Raw genomic sequence first — 14,904 nt, forward strand, 5'->3', positions numbered from 1 at the left:
AGAATTGATCCCGGAAGGCCCTCATTGGGTAGGGCCTCCTGCTCAGTGCCCTGCACCTCCTCGTCCTCTGTCTCCTCGCAGCTTGACCTGCTATGCATGGCCTCTCTGCATACTCCCAGTCATGCTCAATGCCCAGCGGGAGCCCTAGCAGACCGCCCATGGTTGGCAGGAATGTTGTTCCACCAGGGTTGTAACTTGTAACTTGAGTTGAGTGTTAAGGTCGAAAATGGTGTGTATCACTTTAAATCAGCGTTGCACACTGATTGCATGCATTTTCTCCTTACTTTACATGCTTCCAGCGTTCGTTATCTGCGCCTGCGCTAACTCCTATACCAAGATGGCGTCGGGCGCACATCACACAGGAAACGAGCATGCGCATCCAAGACGCCATCTTGGATGTCGGAAAGGTCGTGTAGCGCCGAAACAACGGGCGCTACACGCCCCAATTTAGCAACCAATGTGCTGCGAATATCAATAGGGACTAAACGAGGGAGAATCATAACAGATCTACTCAAGCTCAAAATTGGCAGATTTGTCTGGGACCAGGGCAGCATGTCACAAAGAAAGGTCTTGGGCAGGATTTACAGAGTTTTGATGAATTATTCCAGGAGGGAACAAAAATTTGGGCAGGCAAATGAGCATCATACCTTCAGGAGATAAAAATCAGAGAAAAATGCAAAGCAATAAAATGGGGGGGGGAAAGGGACAGATGAGCTGGACAGCGTTTTGGGGCAGACCCCGTCACACCCATACAGTGAGATGAAGGAATGGGAAAACAAACTTGGTCAACTTTGTTTCAACCCAGAAGATCAAGAATTCCATGCTTTGTTTATATATGTCACTGACTTTCAGTCTGCACCCAATTCAATCCACCCATAAGCAAGGAACCAGGTACGAAGAACCGAAAGATCAATGCTAAAACAAAAGCAAAATACTGCGGATGCTGGAAATCTGAAATAAAAACAGAAAATGCTGGAAAACACTCAGCAGGTGTGGAGAGAGAAACAGAGTTAACATTTCAGGTCGATGACCTTCCATCAGTTTTTTTTTACTCAGGTAAGTATGGAGTTGCTTTCTTGTGTTTTTTTTCTTTGTTCATTAGAAAGTGTTGATGAAAGGTCTTCGCCTGAAACATTAACATTTTTTTCTTTCAGGTGCTGATGAATGTACCGTGCAATTTCAGCATTTTTTTTAAAACACACCACTGGGAAGACTGAAACATACTCACAAACACACTGCTGGGAAGACTGAAACACACTCACAAACACACCACTGGGAAGACTGAAACATACTCACAAACACACCACTGGGAAGACTGAAACACACTCACAAACACACCACTGGGAAGACTGAAACACACTCACAAACACACCACTGGGAAGACTGAAACACACTCACAAACACACCACTGGGAAGACTGAAACACACTCACAAACACACCACTGGGAAGACTGAAACACACTCACAAACACACCACTGGGAAGACTGAAACACACTCACAAACACACCACTGGGAAGACTGAAACACACTCACAAACACACCACTGGGAAGACTGAAACACACTCACAAACACACTGCTGGGAAGACTGAAACATACTCACAAACACACCACTGGGAAGACTGAAACACACTCACAAACACACCACTGGGAAGACTGAAACACACTCACAAACACACCACTGGGAAGACTGAAACACACTCACAAACACACCACTGGGAAGACTGAAACACACTCACAAACACACCACTGGGAAGACTGAAACACACTCACAAACACACTGCTGGGAAGACTGAAACATACTCACAAACACACCACTGGGAAGACTGAAACACACTCACAAACACACCACTGGGAAGACTGAAACATACTCACAAACACACCACTGGGAAGACTGAAACACACTCACAAACACACCACTGGGAAGACTGAAACACACTCACAAACACACCACTGGGAAGACTGAAACACACTCACAAACACACCACTGGGAAGACTGAAACATACTCACAAACACACCACTGGGAAGTGGAGCCAGCTCTCCTCCCGGGGCAAGTTGCTCACCAACACCACCACAGCCCACGGGCGTATAACCACCAGTAGGCCACCAGGCATCACCACTAGACTGCTGGTAAGAAGAAATGTAAAGAAAAATTAGTAAATTAAATACATTTTATGAAGGATCAGACTTCCCCCTTCCACTTCCCCTATCACCACTAGTTTACCATGTAATGTTGCTAATAACTGCTGATGTGTCACAAAGAGGACATTTTTAGTGGACGCTGCCCCACGTGTGGAAAGGTTAAAAGGAAATGGTGCTGTGTTGCGACTTTTTCTAACAGCCCAATAACTTTAGTGTTGCCCCTGCAACCCTGACTTTGGTAGCAGTGCAAAAAGGTGAATGAAGCAGCATTGCAAAAACATAATGCTAAACAGTACAGAGCATAAAGAATAAACTGCTGACAAACAGATTGTTCAAATATTATATTCAAGAATAATTATTTGTACAGACAGAACAAAAATAGTAAAAAAACACTCCTGGACTAGAAAGAAACAGATTTGAACAAGGAACATGTGAAATGTACAAGTAGTATCTTTACCCAGTCTAAATAAAGAACAAATAACCCATAGTTTCCATTAGTGATTATCTCTCAATGTTAGGAGAGGATAATTCTGAAAAATTGGTTCCATGTTCTCTCATAAAAGACTGAGTTCTTTAAAGCAAAGCCATACCGTTAAATACTTAGATGTATCTGATCTGAGGGCAGTGAACTCTCCCACATCTAAGTATGGCGAAGAACCCAAATGCCGCATAATAACCCACTTTGCTAAAGTGAATTTGCACTCCTGTAATTTCTGGTGTTCTGTAAAAATCTCCTAAATATAGTTCAACCAAAATTTAAATCCAGATGAATGTTGTTTATTTATCATTAAATAGAATCATAGTATTTTACAGCACAAAAGGAGGTAATTCATCCCATCACCTTTGTGCCAGCTCTCCTAAAAAGAGCAGATGTGTTTAATCCTACTCTCCATGCCGTTTCCTTATATTCTTTTAACTTTTCTCTTTCAAGTACTTATCCACTTGCCCTTTAAAATTATTGTAGATTCTGCTCCCACCACTGTCTCTGGTAGGACATTCCATCTTCTAACAACCCTCTGTGTAAAAAAAAGACATTCTTCTAATCTCTCCCTTCATTCTTTCAGTGATAATCTTAAAATTTATGCTCTTTTGTTACTACCTCACTGATCAGTGAAAATAGTTTTTCACTAATTTACCATATAACTTTGAGCATTTCTATCAGATATCGCACCTTAGCCTCAGTTCTCATGAAAAGAGCTCCAGTTTCTCTGGTCTCCTCCTAACTAAAGCCTCTCATCTCTGGCATGAACTTGGTAAATGTCTTTTCTACCTTCTCCATGGCTTTGACATTCTTCCTAAAGCAGGGTGCCCAAAATTGGACATAATATTCTAACCAATGATTGGTATAGGTTTAGCATTACCTCTGCTTTTGTAAATTGAAAAGTTGTCTCCCCAAATACTCTAAACAAGTCCTGCTCTTTGATTCCTAACTCTAATGAATACATAAGGTTAACCCCGCCAGGAATAACAAATTGATATGAAGCAGGATCAACAACAAATTTTGAAGAGGCATCAACTATTCAGGCTGCTTCAGTTGCTAGAACGGTCAGGAACAGGCAAATGAAAAAAACAACTGTTATTGGAACCATAGGAAATTCTGCACAACAGGAAATGCAATATCGTTTGTATCGAGGACTTTAGTGAACTGCTGTAATTCAGAGGTCTCTGTTTAGACAACTAGCACCCCATCTTGGGATGATTGTTTTTTTCAATAATAATCAAAATCTTCTTCCCTGGACAGAGTTCATAGTGAATATTACTTGTAATTTACCCATGTGGATGACATTTTCTTCTTCAGTTGAGAATGTTGTCAAGGATGAGAGCTCTACAAAACAAAAAAGCAGGAGATATAAAATGAATATGTTACATTCTGTAGCAGGAGAATCTAAAATTAACTGTGATATATGTACACTAATGAATGTAGCCCCCAAGTTCTACAGGCCACGATCCTGGCTTTCACACTGAGATTGTGCCCACCAGCATTGACCCTGCTGCACTATATAGGGGTCAGGGAGAGAGCATCTATCTAGCATTGGACTGGCAGCTGCCCATGCTACCAGGGGCACTTCTTGGGTGCTCAATATCCCCAAGCTGCGAGCAGATCCAGTGTTGCTGCCAGGTCAGAGGGAAGGTTATTGCCTCCCTCACAGAAACACTTAAAATTGGCTCCAAGCAGCCCTTTTTATAAAAGACCACATTAAGCAAAAACAAATTAACTTCTGAAAGCATTCAGGATTCCAGGCCACCTTCCTGGCTTAGACTCTCATGGTTGTCTTCACTTGCACCATTGAAGAAGCTTGCACATCTCTTCTCACTCGACACACAGGCCTCTAAAACTGGCCCGGTCCCCGTAAGATCAAGGACATGGGAACTGCCAGCATAAGGTGTCCCTGTCCCTCTGACATGGGTGTCTTTATAAGGGACGGACGGAGGTTCTGCCCCTTACAAAGCCCCACAGATACTGGTAACGCAGTCTGGGACCAGGCATATTCAGTTCCCTGCCAGTTTTCCAGACTTTGACTGCATTCCTGCCAGCGTTGTGCTGGGATTGCAATGGAAGAGCCATGGAACTTCGGGCCCTACGTAATTTTCCATGGTAAAAAAGATATATTTGGTGCTTTTGTTTGGAGCAGAGATAGTCCTAAGTTCTGTTTGTTGTTTTTCTGGATAACAGATGAAAAGTTCCACTTTTAACTGACAGTTTATTGTCCAGCTTTGAAGAGCTCAAAAGCAGTGAACTTATGCACAGTCTTAGGAAGGTTCCAGGCCAATGGAGAATAGGTTGATCTATGCAATAGGGGTTCTACAACTGGCCTCAGTGTTCTCAGTCTGGGGTGAGAGAAGGGAGAAAGCAGCAGTAACACTTGTCAATTTTAACCTTCTCTGTCCTAGGGATGCTGGATCCAACTATTGCATTCTTACTTTCAACCAGGCTAAATACAGACCAAGGATTGTCCTTGGCACCTTCTTTCTCTCTATGGCTCAGAATTTGATTATATGTACATATGCCCACTGCACCAGAGCATGGAGGATTTTAATCAAATTTAAATATAGGTCTGTATTTGCACAAGGGTTACACCCAGAACATTCATGCAATTAGGCTGATTTATGATATAGTTTATCTCACTAAAGCTTGAATAAAAAAACAAAACACAAATTTCTTCAGCTAATTGTTAGACACGCATCTTCTTCTTCTTTAGTCATAGGATTATGACGTTCTGGTTACTACTGAGACTCATCATTTCATGGTTAGACAGTCTTTCGATCCAAAGTACCACTCAGAGGCTTGACATTTCAGTATTCTGCACTTGGTATAATTATAACAGAGTACAGAATTAAGTCAATCATAGACAAGCAAGTAATAAGAGACAAATCCAACAGTATAATCAACTCTAGCCCAAACATGAGATTGTCTGAAGTCAAGAAAAATTCACTCAGTCTCTCATTTTCAAATGTGGGATGCATAAAATAGAGGAAAGGTATAAAATTTAAGCTCATTATAATGTACTCAGTTATAGTGTGAAGCGACTGGATCTTGTGGAATTTTCCATATTTTGAAGCATTCATTCGAGCAGGCACATCATTATAACGCACAAAAATCTTGGCTTCTGAAAATATCATTATGAGGTGAGTGAGTGTACTCTGACAAAGTGCTTTAGATTTCTGAGCCTCAGAAAGAAAGAACTTGCATTGATATAGCACCTTGTCATATCTCTCAGGATATCCAAAAGTACTTCACATGCAATGAATTTCTTTGAAGTGTAGTCACTGTTGTTATGTAGTCAAAGCAGCTGCTATATTGATGTTCATCAAAGAGCTGAATGACTAGTTAAACATTTTTGTTTGGTGCTGTTGATTGAGGAAAGAATGTTGACCAGGACACCTGCCTTGCTGTTCTTCAAATAGTGTCATAGGACTTTTAACATCCATTTGAAATCATAGGAACAGGCAGACAGGACATCATATTAACACCTTATCCAAAGGGAGGCACTTCTGACATTGTCTCACCCCTTCGGTATTGCACACAGCCATTAGGCAATGAGTGTGATTGGCAGATTAATCAGTCATGCAAGGTACTATATGCTCATATGACGTGATTCCAGGCTTTCCAAACTACATCTGGAACACATTTTTCTTTCTCCTTATCAGTATATAACAATGAAGTCCAGGAACATAAGCAATTGTTCCAAACATGTCAAATCTAAGCACAGAAGTCCAATCTACCAGCATTGATATCCCTTTAGTTATGTGTGTAACTGCAGTCAGCCTTATTGGGTGAAAGATAACATCCATGCTTGTGCAATTTAAAATAAACATTGCACTACTGCCATTTTCTCTAAGTTTGCAGATGACACCAAGATTGGTGGCATTGTGGACAGTGAAGAAGGTTATCTAGGATTGCAACGGGATCTTGATAAATTGGGCCAGTGGGCCGATGAATGGCAGATGGAGTTTAATTTAGATAAATGTGAGGTGATGCATTTTGGTAGATCGAATCGGGCCAGGACCTACTCCGTTAATGGTAGGGCGTTGGGGAGAGTTATAGAACAAAGAGATCTAGGAGTACAGATTCATAGCTCCTTGAAAGTGGAGTCACAGGTGGATAGGGTGGTGAAGAAGGCATTCAGCATGCTTGGTTTCATTGGTCAGAACATTGAATACAGGAGTTGGGATGTCTTGTTGAAGTTGTACAGGGCATTGGTGAGGCCACACTTGGAGTACTGTGTACAGTTCTGGTCACCCTATTATAGAAAGGATATTATTAAACTAGAAAGAGTGCAGAAAAGATTTACTAGGATGCTACCGGGACTTGATGGTTTGACTTACAGGGAGAGGTTAGACAGACTGGGACTTTATTCCCTGGAGAGTAGGAGGTTAAGGGGTGATCTTATAGAAGTCTATAAAATAATGAGGGGCATAGATAAGGTCGATAGTCAAAATCTTTTCCCAAAGGTAGGGGAGTCTATAACGAGGGGGCACAGATTTAAGGTGGGAGGGGAGAGATACAAAAGGATCCAGAGGGGCAATTTTTTCACTCAAAGGGTGGTGAGTGTCTGGAACGAGCTGCCAGAGGCAGTAGTAGAGGCGGGTACAATTTTGTCTTTTAAAAAGCATTTGGACAGTTACATGGGGAAGATGGGTATCGAGGGATATGGGCCAAGTGCAGGCAATTGGGACTAGCTTAGTGGTATAAACTGGGCGACATGGACATGTTGGGCCGAAGGGCCTGTTTCCATGTTGTAACTTCTATGATTCTATGATTCTATGAAAAAACAAACCAGTATATTCAATAGGCTGGGACGCAAAAAAAAACTGTAATGCATATTGTAGGAATTCTGTACAAGTACTGAATCTAACAGGTACAAATTAGGAATTAGTTTAATAATTATATCATTTGTATTTTTTTATGTCTTCATCAACCTACACTCGCAATTTCAGGGAATTATGAATTTAAATCCCTGGGTCTCTCTGTTCATCAACGCCCTTCAGTGATTTTCCATTAAGTGTATAATCCCATTCCTTGTTTTTCTTCCCAAAATATCTCACAGTTATCTATATTAAATTGCATCTTCCAACTGTTTGGCCATTCTGAAAACTTGCCTATTGTCTTCCCGAAGCCTTTACTTTAATCATCACCGTTTGCCAAACCTCCATCAGCAAATTTCAAGATTGTGTTGCTCATACCCAAGTCCAAATCACCAAGAAGAAAAGTGGACCCACTGTTAACCCCTGAGGTACATCACCTCCATCCCTACACCAATCTGCACAACACCCACTTACCCGAACTCTTTGTTTACTGTCGATCAACCAATTTTCTATCTAAGCTGCTACACTATCTCTTGTACAATATACCTGAGTGTTTCCAACAAGCCTCTTGTGAGACACCTTATGAAACACGTTCTGAAAATCCATATAAAGTACATCTACTGCATTCCCTTTATTTATGCAATTAGTCACTTCTTCAAAATACAACTTGTCTTTAACAAATCCATGCTGGCTGTTCTTGATCAACCCACGCAGTTCTAAATGCTCACTAATTTTATCTTGAATTATAGATTCTGAGAGTTTGCCCACAACTGACATTAGACTAATTGGTCTATAATTACCCTGTTTAAGAACATAAGAACATAAGAAATAGTAGCAGGGATAGGCCATAAGGCCCCTCGAGCCTGCTCTGCCATTCAATAAGATCATGGCTAAGCTTCTACCTCAACTCCACTTTCCCACCCTATCCCCATATCCCTTGATCTCTTAGTGTCCAAATATCCATCAATATCAGTCTTGAATATACTCAACGACTGAGCATCCACAGCCCTCTGGGGTAGAGAATTCCAAAGATTCACAACATTCTGAGTGAAGAAATGTTTCCTCATCTCGGTTCTAAATGGCTGAACCCTTATCTTGAGACTATGACCCCTAGTTCTAGACTCTCCAGCCAGGGGAAACAACCTCTCAGCATCTACCCTGTCAAGCCCTCTAAGAATTTTATACATTTCAATGAGATCACCTCAAATTCTTTTACACTCCAGAGAATTTAGGCCCATTCTACTCAATCTCTCCTCATAGGACAACCCTCTCATCCCAGGAATCAATCAAGTGAAATTTCATTGCACCCACTCTAAGGCAAGTATATCCTTCCTTAGGAAAGGAGACCAAAACTGTACACAATACTCCAGGTATGGTCTCACCAGAGCCCTATATAATTGCAGCAAGACCTCCTTACCACTGTTCCCTCTAAGCTGCGCGTGTGCGCGGCTGCGTAGCAGTTTGTTATGTGCCGTGCACGTAATCATTCCGTCCCCGCTCTAAACTAGTGCTGTCTGGTGGAGCGCTGCTGAGGTGACGTTAGCTATCAATCACTTTGCAGCAAGGGTGGGAGTTAAAGTTAGGTTGGATGGGAGCATTGTACTGCAGATGTCGGTGTCTAGTGCGGGTCAGTGGTGCAGCTGCTCAGAGACCGGTCTCCACAAATAATATACTGTCCGACAGGTGGAGATTTATTATATATATTCATTCATTGAACAAATAGTGTAAATGTATATATATGTTATATAAAAATATATACTAATTGGACAAAAAGTGTAAAAGTTTATATATATGATAAATACTGTAAACATTTATATATATGCATTCATTGGACAAATTGTGTAAAAGTTTATATATATATTTATATACATGCATACATACACACAACACACATACTTTCATCCCTTCATGATATAACTGATTTGAGTTTCCAATCAGTAAACTTCAGCACACAAGGATTCAGTAATGATTCAGTGAGGAGATGCGTTCAATTAAATGAAAGCTTTTCACCTCCAGTATGAATTGTGGAGAACTGTTACTTTAGTCTAAAGAAAAATGTATTTAAGGCATTAGTAGCAAATAACATTGGAGGGAGTCTACGATTAGTGCAACGAACAGTTTTTGTCACCATCCTATTCGACGTTAGCTTCTGAAGTAAACTACAAATGGACCCAAACTACCAGGCATATTGTAATAATTGTTTATCAATTTCCATATTTCATATTTACAAATTAAGTAATTCTGACACAGATCATGTGTAATAGTTATTAAAGATCCTTCTACAATTGTACTAAAATATACTTTGCAATCACATTGGTACATTGTAATCAAAACAATTAAGTTGATTTAAATTCTTTTATACAACAGTTAACCAAAAGCTCTCAGTTGCCCCAAGGATTGTCTCTTTTTAATCTTTGTCCGTTGCCTCCCTCAGTTCAGGTTCTTCATGACCAAACTGCTCCCTGCCTTACATAGAGGCAGCCAAAACTAATGAGACCTGCAAGATGTACAATTATAATGCAATAATGCTTTAAACCCTGCTGAGGATTCAATGTTGGGGGGGGGGATGGGGGGGGGAGCTTTAATTAAACTGTTCCCTATCCCCAAATTCACACTGACTGATTTGACAGCTGTTTTGCATTTCTGACGTAATTTAAAAATTCTGATTGCACACGATTTATTTCTGTTTGAATCAGAATCATTAAGCTGTTTCAACAAAAAGCTGATTGGAATCGTTCCCATCAGATAATTTTTAATAAAATATAAGACTGGTCTACTCAATCCTAGTGCAACTTAAGAAAGCCATTTCATAAATTATATAAATTTATCAGCAAATATAACATTAAATTGTTACAATTATCCATTATTTTGTACATTTGTTCTGTTTGTTATATACCCTGAATAATGTTTTCTAAAAAGATGTTCTATTCAAAGTTGTGATTTTTTTTACGATGGCGCACACAGCCTTTATATCGGTGCACAAAATCAAATTCATTCCGTACATGGCCAAAAAAAGTTAGAGGGAACATTGCTCCTTACTCTTACTGCAACCCTGTTGCAATAAAGGCTAATATACTATTTGCCTTCCCAATTGCTTGCTGTACCTAGAATCATAGAATGGTTACGGCACAGAAGGAGGCAATACAGCCCATCGAGCTGTAAGAGCAACCCAGTGGGTCCCATTCTCCTGCTCTTTCCCTGTAGCCCTGCAATTTTTTTCCCTTCAAGTATTTATCCAATTCCTTTTTAAAAGCCACGATTGAATCTGCTTCCACCACCCTTTCAGGCAGCACATTCCAGATCATTACTACTCCCTGCGTAAAAAAGTTTTTCCTCATGTCAACTTTGGTTCTTTTGCCCATCACCTTAAATCTGTGTCCTCTGGTTCTCGACCCTTCTGCCAATGGGAACAGTTTCTCTTTATTTACGTTATCTAAACCAGTCATGGTTTTGAACACTTCTATCAAATCTCCTCTCAACCTTCTCTGCTCGAAGGAGAACAACCCCAGCTTCTCCAGTCCATCCACGTAACTGAAGTCCCTCATCCGTGGAACCATTCTATTAAATCTTTTCTGCACCCTCTCTAAGGCCTTCACATTCTTTCTAAAGTGCCGTGCCCAGAATTGGACACAATACTCCAGTTGTGGTCGAACCAGTGTTTTATAAAGGTTCAACATAACTTCCTTGTTTTTGCACTCTATGCCTCTATTTATAAAGCCCAGGATCCTGTATGCTTTTTTAACCACTTTCACAACCTGTCCTGCCACCTTCAAAGATTTGTGCACATATACCCCCAGTCCACTGCCCCTTTTATTCCATGGGCTTCAATTTTGCTGACAAGCCTATTATAGAATCATAGAAAGGTTGCAGCATGGAAGGAGGCCATTCGGCCCATCGAGTCCATGCCGGCTCTATGCAAGAGCAATCCAGCTAGTCCCACTCCCCTGCCCTATCCCCGTAGCCCTGCAATTTTTTTTTCCTTTCAAGTACTTATCCAGTTCCCTTTTGAAGGCTATGATTGAATCTGCGTCCACCACTCCCTCGGGCAGTGCATTCCAGATCCTCACCACTTGCTGAGTAAAAAAGTTTTTCCTCATGTCACCTTTGGTTCTTTTGCCAATAACCTTAATTCTACGTCCTCTGGTTCTTGACCCTTCCACCAATGGGAACAGTTTCTCTCTATCTACTCTGTCTAGGCCCTTCATGATTTTGAATATCACTATCAAATCTCCTTTCAACCTTTTCTGCTCCATGGGGAACAACCCCAGCTTCTCCAGTCTATCCACGTAACTGAAGTCCCTCATCCCTGGAATCATTCTAGTCAATCTTTTCTGCACCCTCTCTAAGGCCTTCACATCTTTCCTAAAGTGCAGTGCCCAGAACTGGACACAATACTCAAGTTGTGGTCGAACCAGTGTTTTATAAAGGTTCATCATTACTTCCTTACTTTTGTACTCTAGGGGGGTGATTTTAAAACGGGGACAGGAAGGGGGCGGGGCATCAATTTAAGGTTGTGAAACCCATTAGTACAGGTTTCTCGGACGTCCTTACGATTTTGACGTAAGGACGTCTTTTATTTTTTTTTTGTCGGTTTCCTGTCTGACTGGCCAGCTGATTGACAGGCTGGTCTCTGTTGGACGGGAGACCAGCCAGGGAGAAGGCATCTTCCAGGTAGGTCTTTGTTTGTATGGATGGGGGGGCGGGGGAACGGGGTGGGGGGGTATGGGGGCCGTGAGTCATGGGGGATGAGATTGGGGGGTGGGCTGGATCGGGGGGGTCATCGTGGGGGTCCACGATTTTTGAGGGGCAGGGTCGGAAGTCGGAGGATCGGAATTGGAGGGGGAGGATCAGGGTTGGGGGTCCGCGATCGGGGTCGGGTCCATGATCAGTGGGAGGGGGGGGGCGTCGGTGCAGGTAGACTTGTTGGGCCTGGGGGAAGCACTTCTGCTCCTCCGGGCCCACAAGCTGTGCCTTTCTAGGCACCTATCTGTTAGTCTCAGGCCTTCTCGCCTCCTTTCACAAGGCGTAAAACAGAAGGCCCAGGAATCCTGGTCCCCCGGGGTTGAAATCGGGAAATAGTGAAAAATTGAGGCCTGACGCCTCCATGAAAGGCCTGACCCGCCTCCTGGGAGCGGGTTGGTCGCCCACCCCTCGTCCCGCCCCCGTGAAAGCTGAAATGGGCGGATTGGAGGTGGGTCTGAAATGGTGGCAATTTTCAATGCCCCCCCTCCCCCAACCCACCCATTTTTTCTTTTAAAATCGAGTCCAATGCCTCTATTTGTAAAGCCCAGGATCCCGTATGCTTTCTTAACCGCTTTCTCAACCTGCCCTGCAACCTTCAATAATTTGTGTATATATATATATATCCCCAGATCTTTCTGTTCCTGTACCCCTTTTAGAACTGTGTCCTCTAGTTTATATTGCCTCTCTTCGTTCTTCCTACTGAAATGTATCACTTTGCATTTTTCTGCGATAAATTTCATCTGCCACGTGTCCGCTCATTCCACCAGCCTGTCTATATTCTTTTGAGGTCTATCACTATCACTGTTCACTACACTTCTAAGTTTTGTGTCATCTGCAAATTTGGAAATTGTGCCCTGTGCACCCAAGTCCAAGTCATTAATATGTGTCAAGAAAAACAGTGGTCCCAGTACCGACCCCTGGGGAACACCACTGTACACCTCCATCCAATCCGAACAACAAATGTTCACCACTACTCTCTGTTTCCTGTTACTTAGCCAATTTTGTATCCATGCTGCTATTGCTCCTTTTATTCCATGGGCTTCAATCTTGATGACAAGCCTATTATGCGGCACGTTATCAAATGCCTCATCGACCCTCTCTCTTACCACATCAAAAAACTCCATCATGTTAGTTAAACACAATTTGCCTTTAACAAATGTGTGCTGGCTTTCCCTGATCAATCCACACTTGTCCTAGTGACTGCTAATTCTGTCCCAGATTATTGTTTCTAAAAGTTTCCCCACCACCGAGGTTAAACTGACTGGCCTGTAGTTTCTGGGTTTATCCTTACACCCTTTTTTGAACAAGGGTGTAACATTTGCAATTCTACAGTCCTTGGCACCACCCCTGTATCTAAAGGATATTTGGAAGATTATGGCCAGTACCACTGCAATTTCCACCCTTACTTCCCTCAGCAATCTACGATGCATCTCATCTGGACCGAGTGACTTATCTACTTTAAGTACACCTAGCCTTTCTAGTACCTCCTCTTTATCAATTTTTAGCCCATCCAGTATCTCAACTACCTCATCTTTTACTGTGACTTTGGCAGCATCTTCTTCCTTGGTAAAGACAAATGCATTCTCATTTAGTACCTCTGCCTCCATGTGTAGATCTACTTTTTGGTCCCTAATCGGCTCCACCCATCCTCATACTACCCATTTACTATTTATATGCCTATAGAAGACTTTTGGATTCTCTTTTATGTTGGCTGCCAGTCTATTCTCATACTCTCTCTTTGCCCCTTTTATTTCCATTTTCACCTCACCTCTGTACTTTCTATATTCAGCTTGGTTCTCACTTGTATTATCAACCTGACATCTGTCATACGTCCCTTTTTTCTGCTTCATCTTATTCTCTATCTCTTTCGTTATCCAGGCAGCTCTGGCTTTGGTTGCCCTACTTTCCCCCTCGTGGGAATGTACCGAGACTGTACCCGAACCATCTTCTCTTTAAAGGCAGCCCATTGTTCGATTACAGTTTTGCCGGCCAATCTTTGATTCCAATTTATCTGGGCCAGATCCAATTTGGCCCTGCATGTTAACCTTCTGTGATTTGTGGACAAGACACCCAAATCCCTCTGACTACCTATCTTTCTTAGTCTCTCACCTTTTAAAAAATATTTTGCTTTTCTATTCTTCCTACCAAAGCTGATAATTTCACATTTCCCAACATTATACTCCATCTGCCACTTTTTCGCCCACTAACTTAACCTGTCTATATCCCTTCGCGTTCTCCTCACAGTTTACTTTCCCACCTAGCTTTGTATCATCAGCAAACTTGGATACATTACACTCGGTTCCCTCATCTAAGTCATTGATATATATTGTAAACAGCTAAGGCCCAAGCATTGATCCTTGCGGCACCCCACTAGTCACAACCTGCCAACCCGAAAATGGCCCATTTATTCCTACTCTCCATTTTCTGTCCATTAACCAAGCCTCAATCCATGCTAATACATTACCCCCCCCCACCCCGATCCCATGAGCCCTAATCTTGTGTAACAACCTCTTGTGCGACACCTTATCGAATGCCTTTTGAAAATCCAAATATACTACATCTACTAGTTACTACATCTACCCTGCTCGTTGTTCCAAGATGGCTCCTGGACTCCTTGCTGTGCAACTCTATCCTTGGCCATCTATTGCCATCCTTTGCCCTTTCTCCCCTAATCGCCTCTGTTCCACTGTTTAAGATCCCCAGCTCAAATAG

Source organism: Heptranchias perlo, chromosome 1, assembly GCF_035084215.1.
Source record: "Heptranchias perlo isolate sHepPer1 chromosome 1, sHepPer1.hap1, whole genome shotgun sequence".
In the NCBI taxonomy this organism is placed as follows: Eukaryota; Metazoa; Chordata; class Chondrichthyes; order Hexanchiformes; family Hexanchidae; genus Heptranchias; species Heptranchias perlo.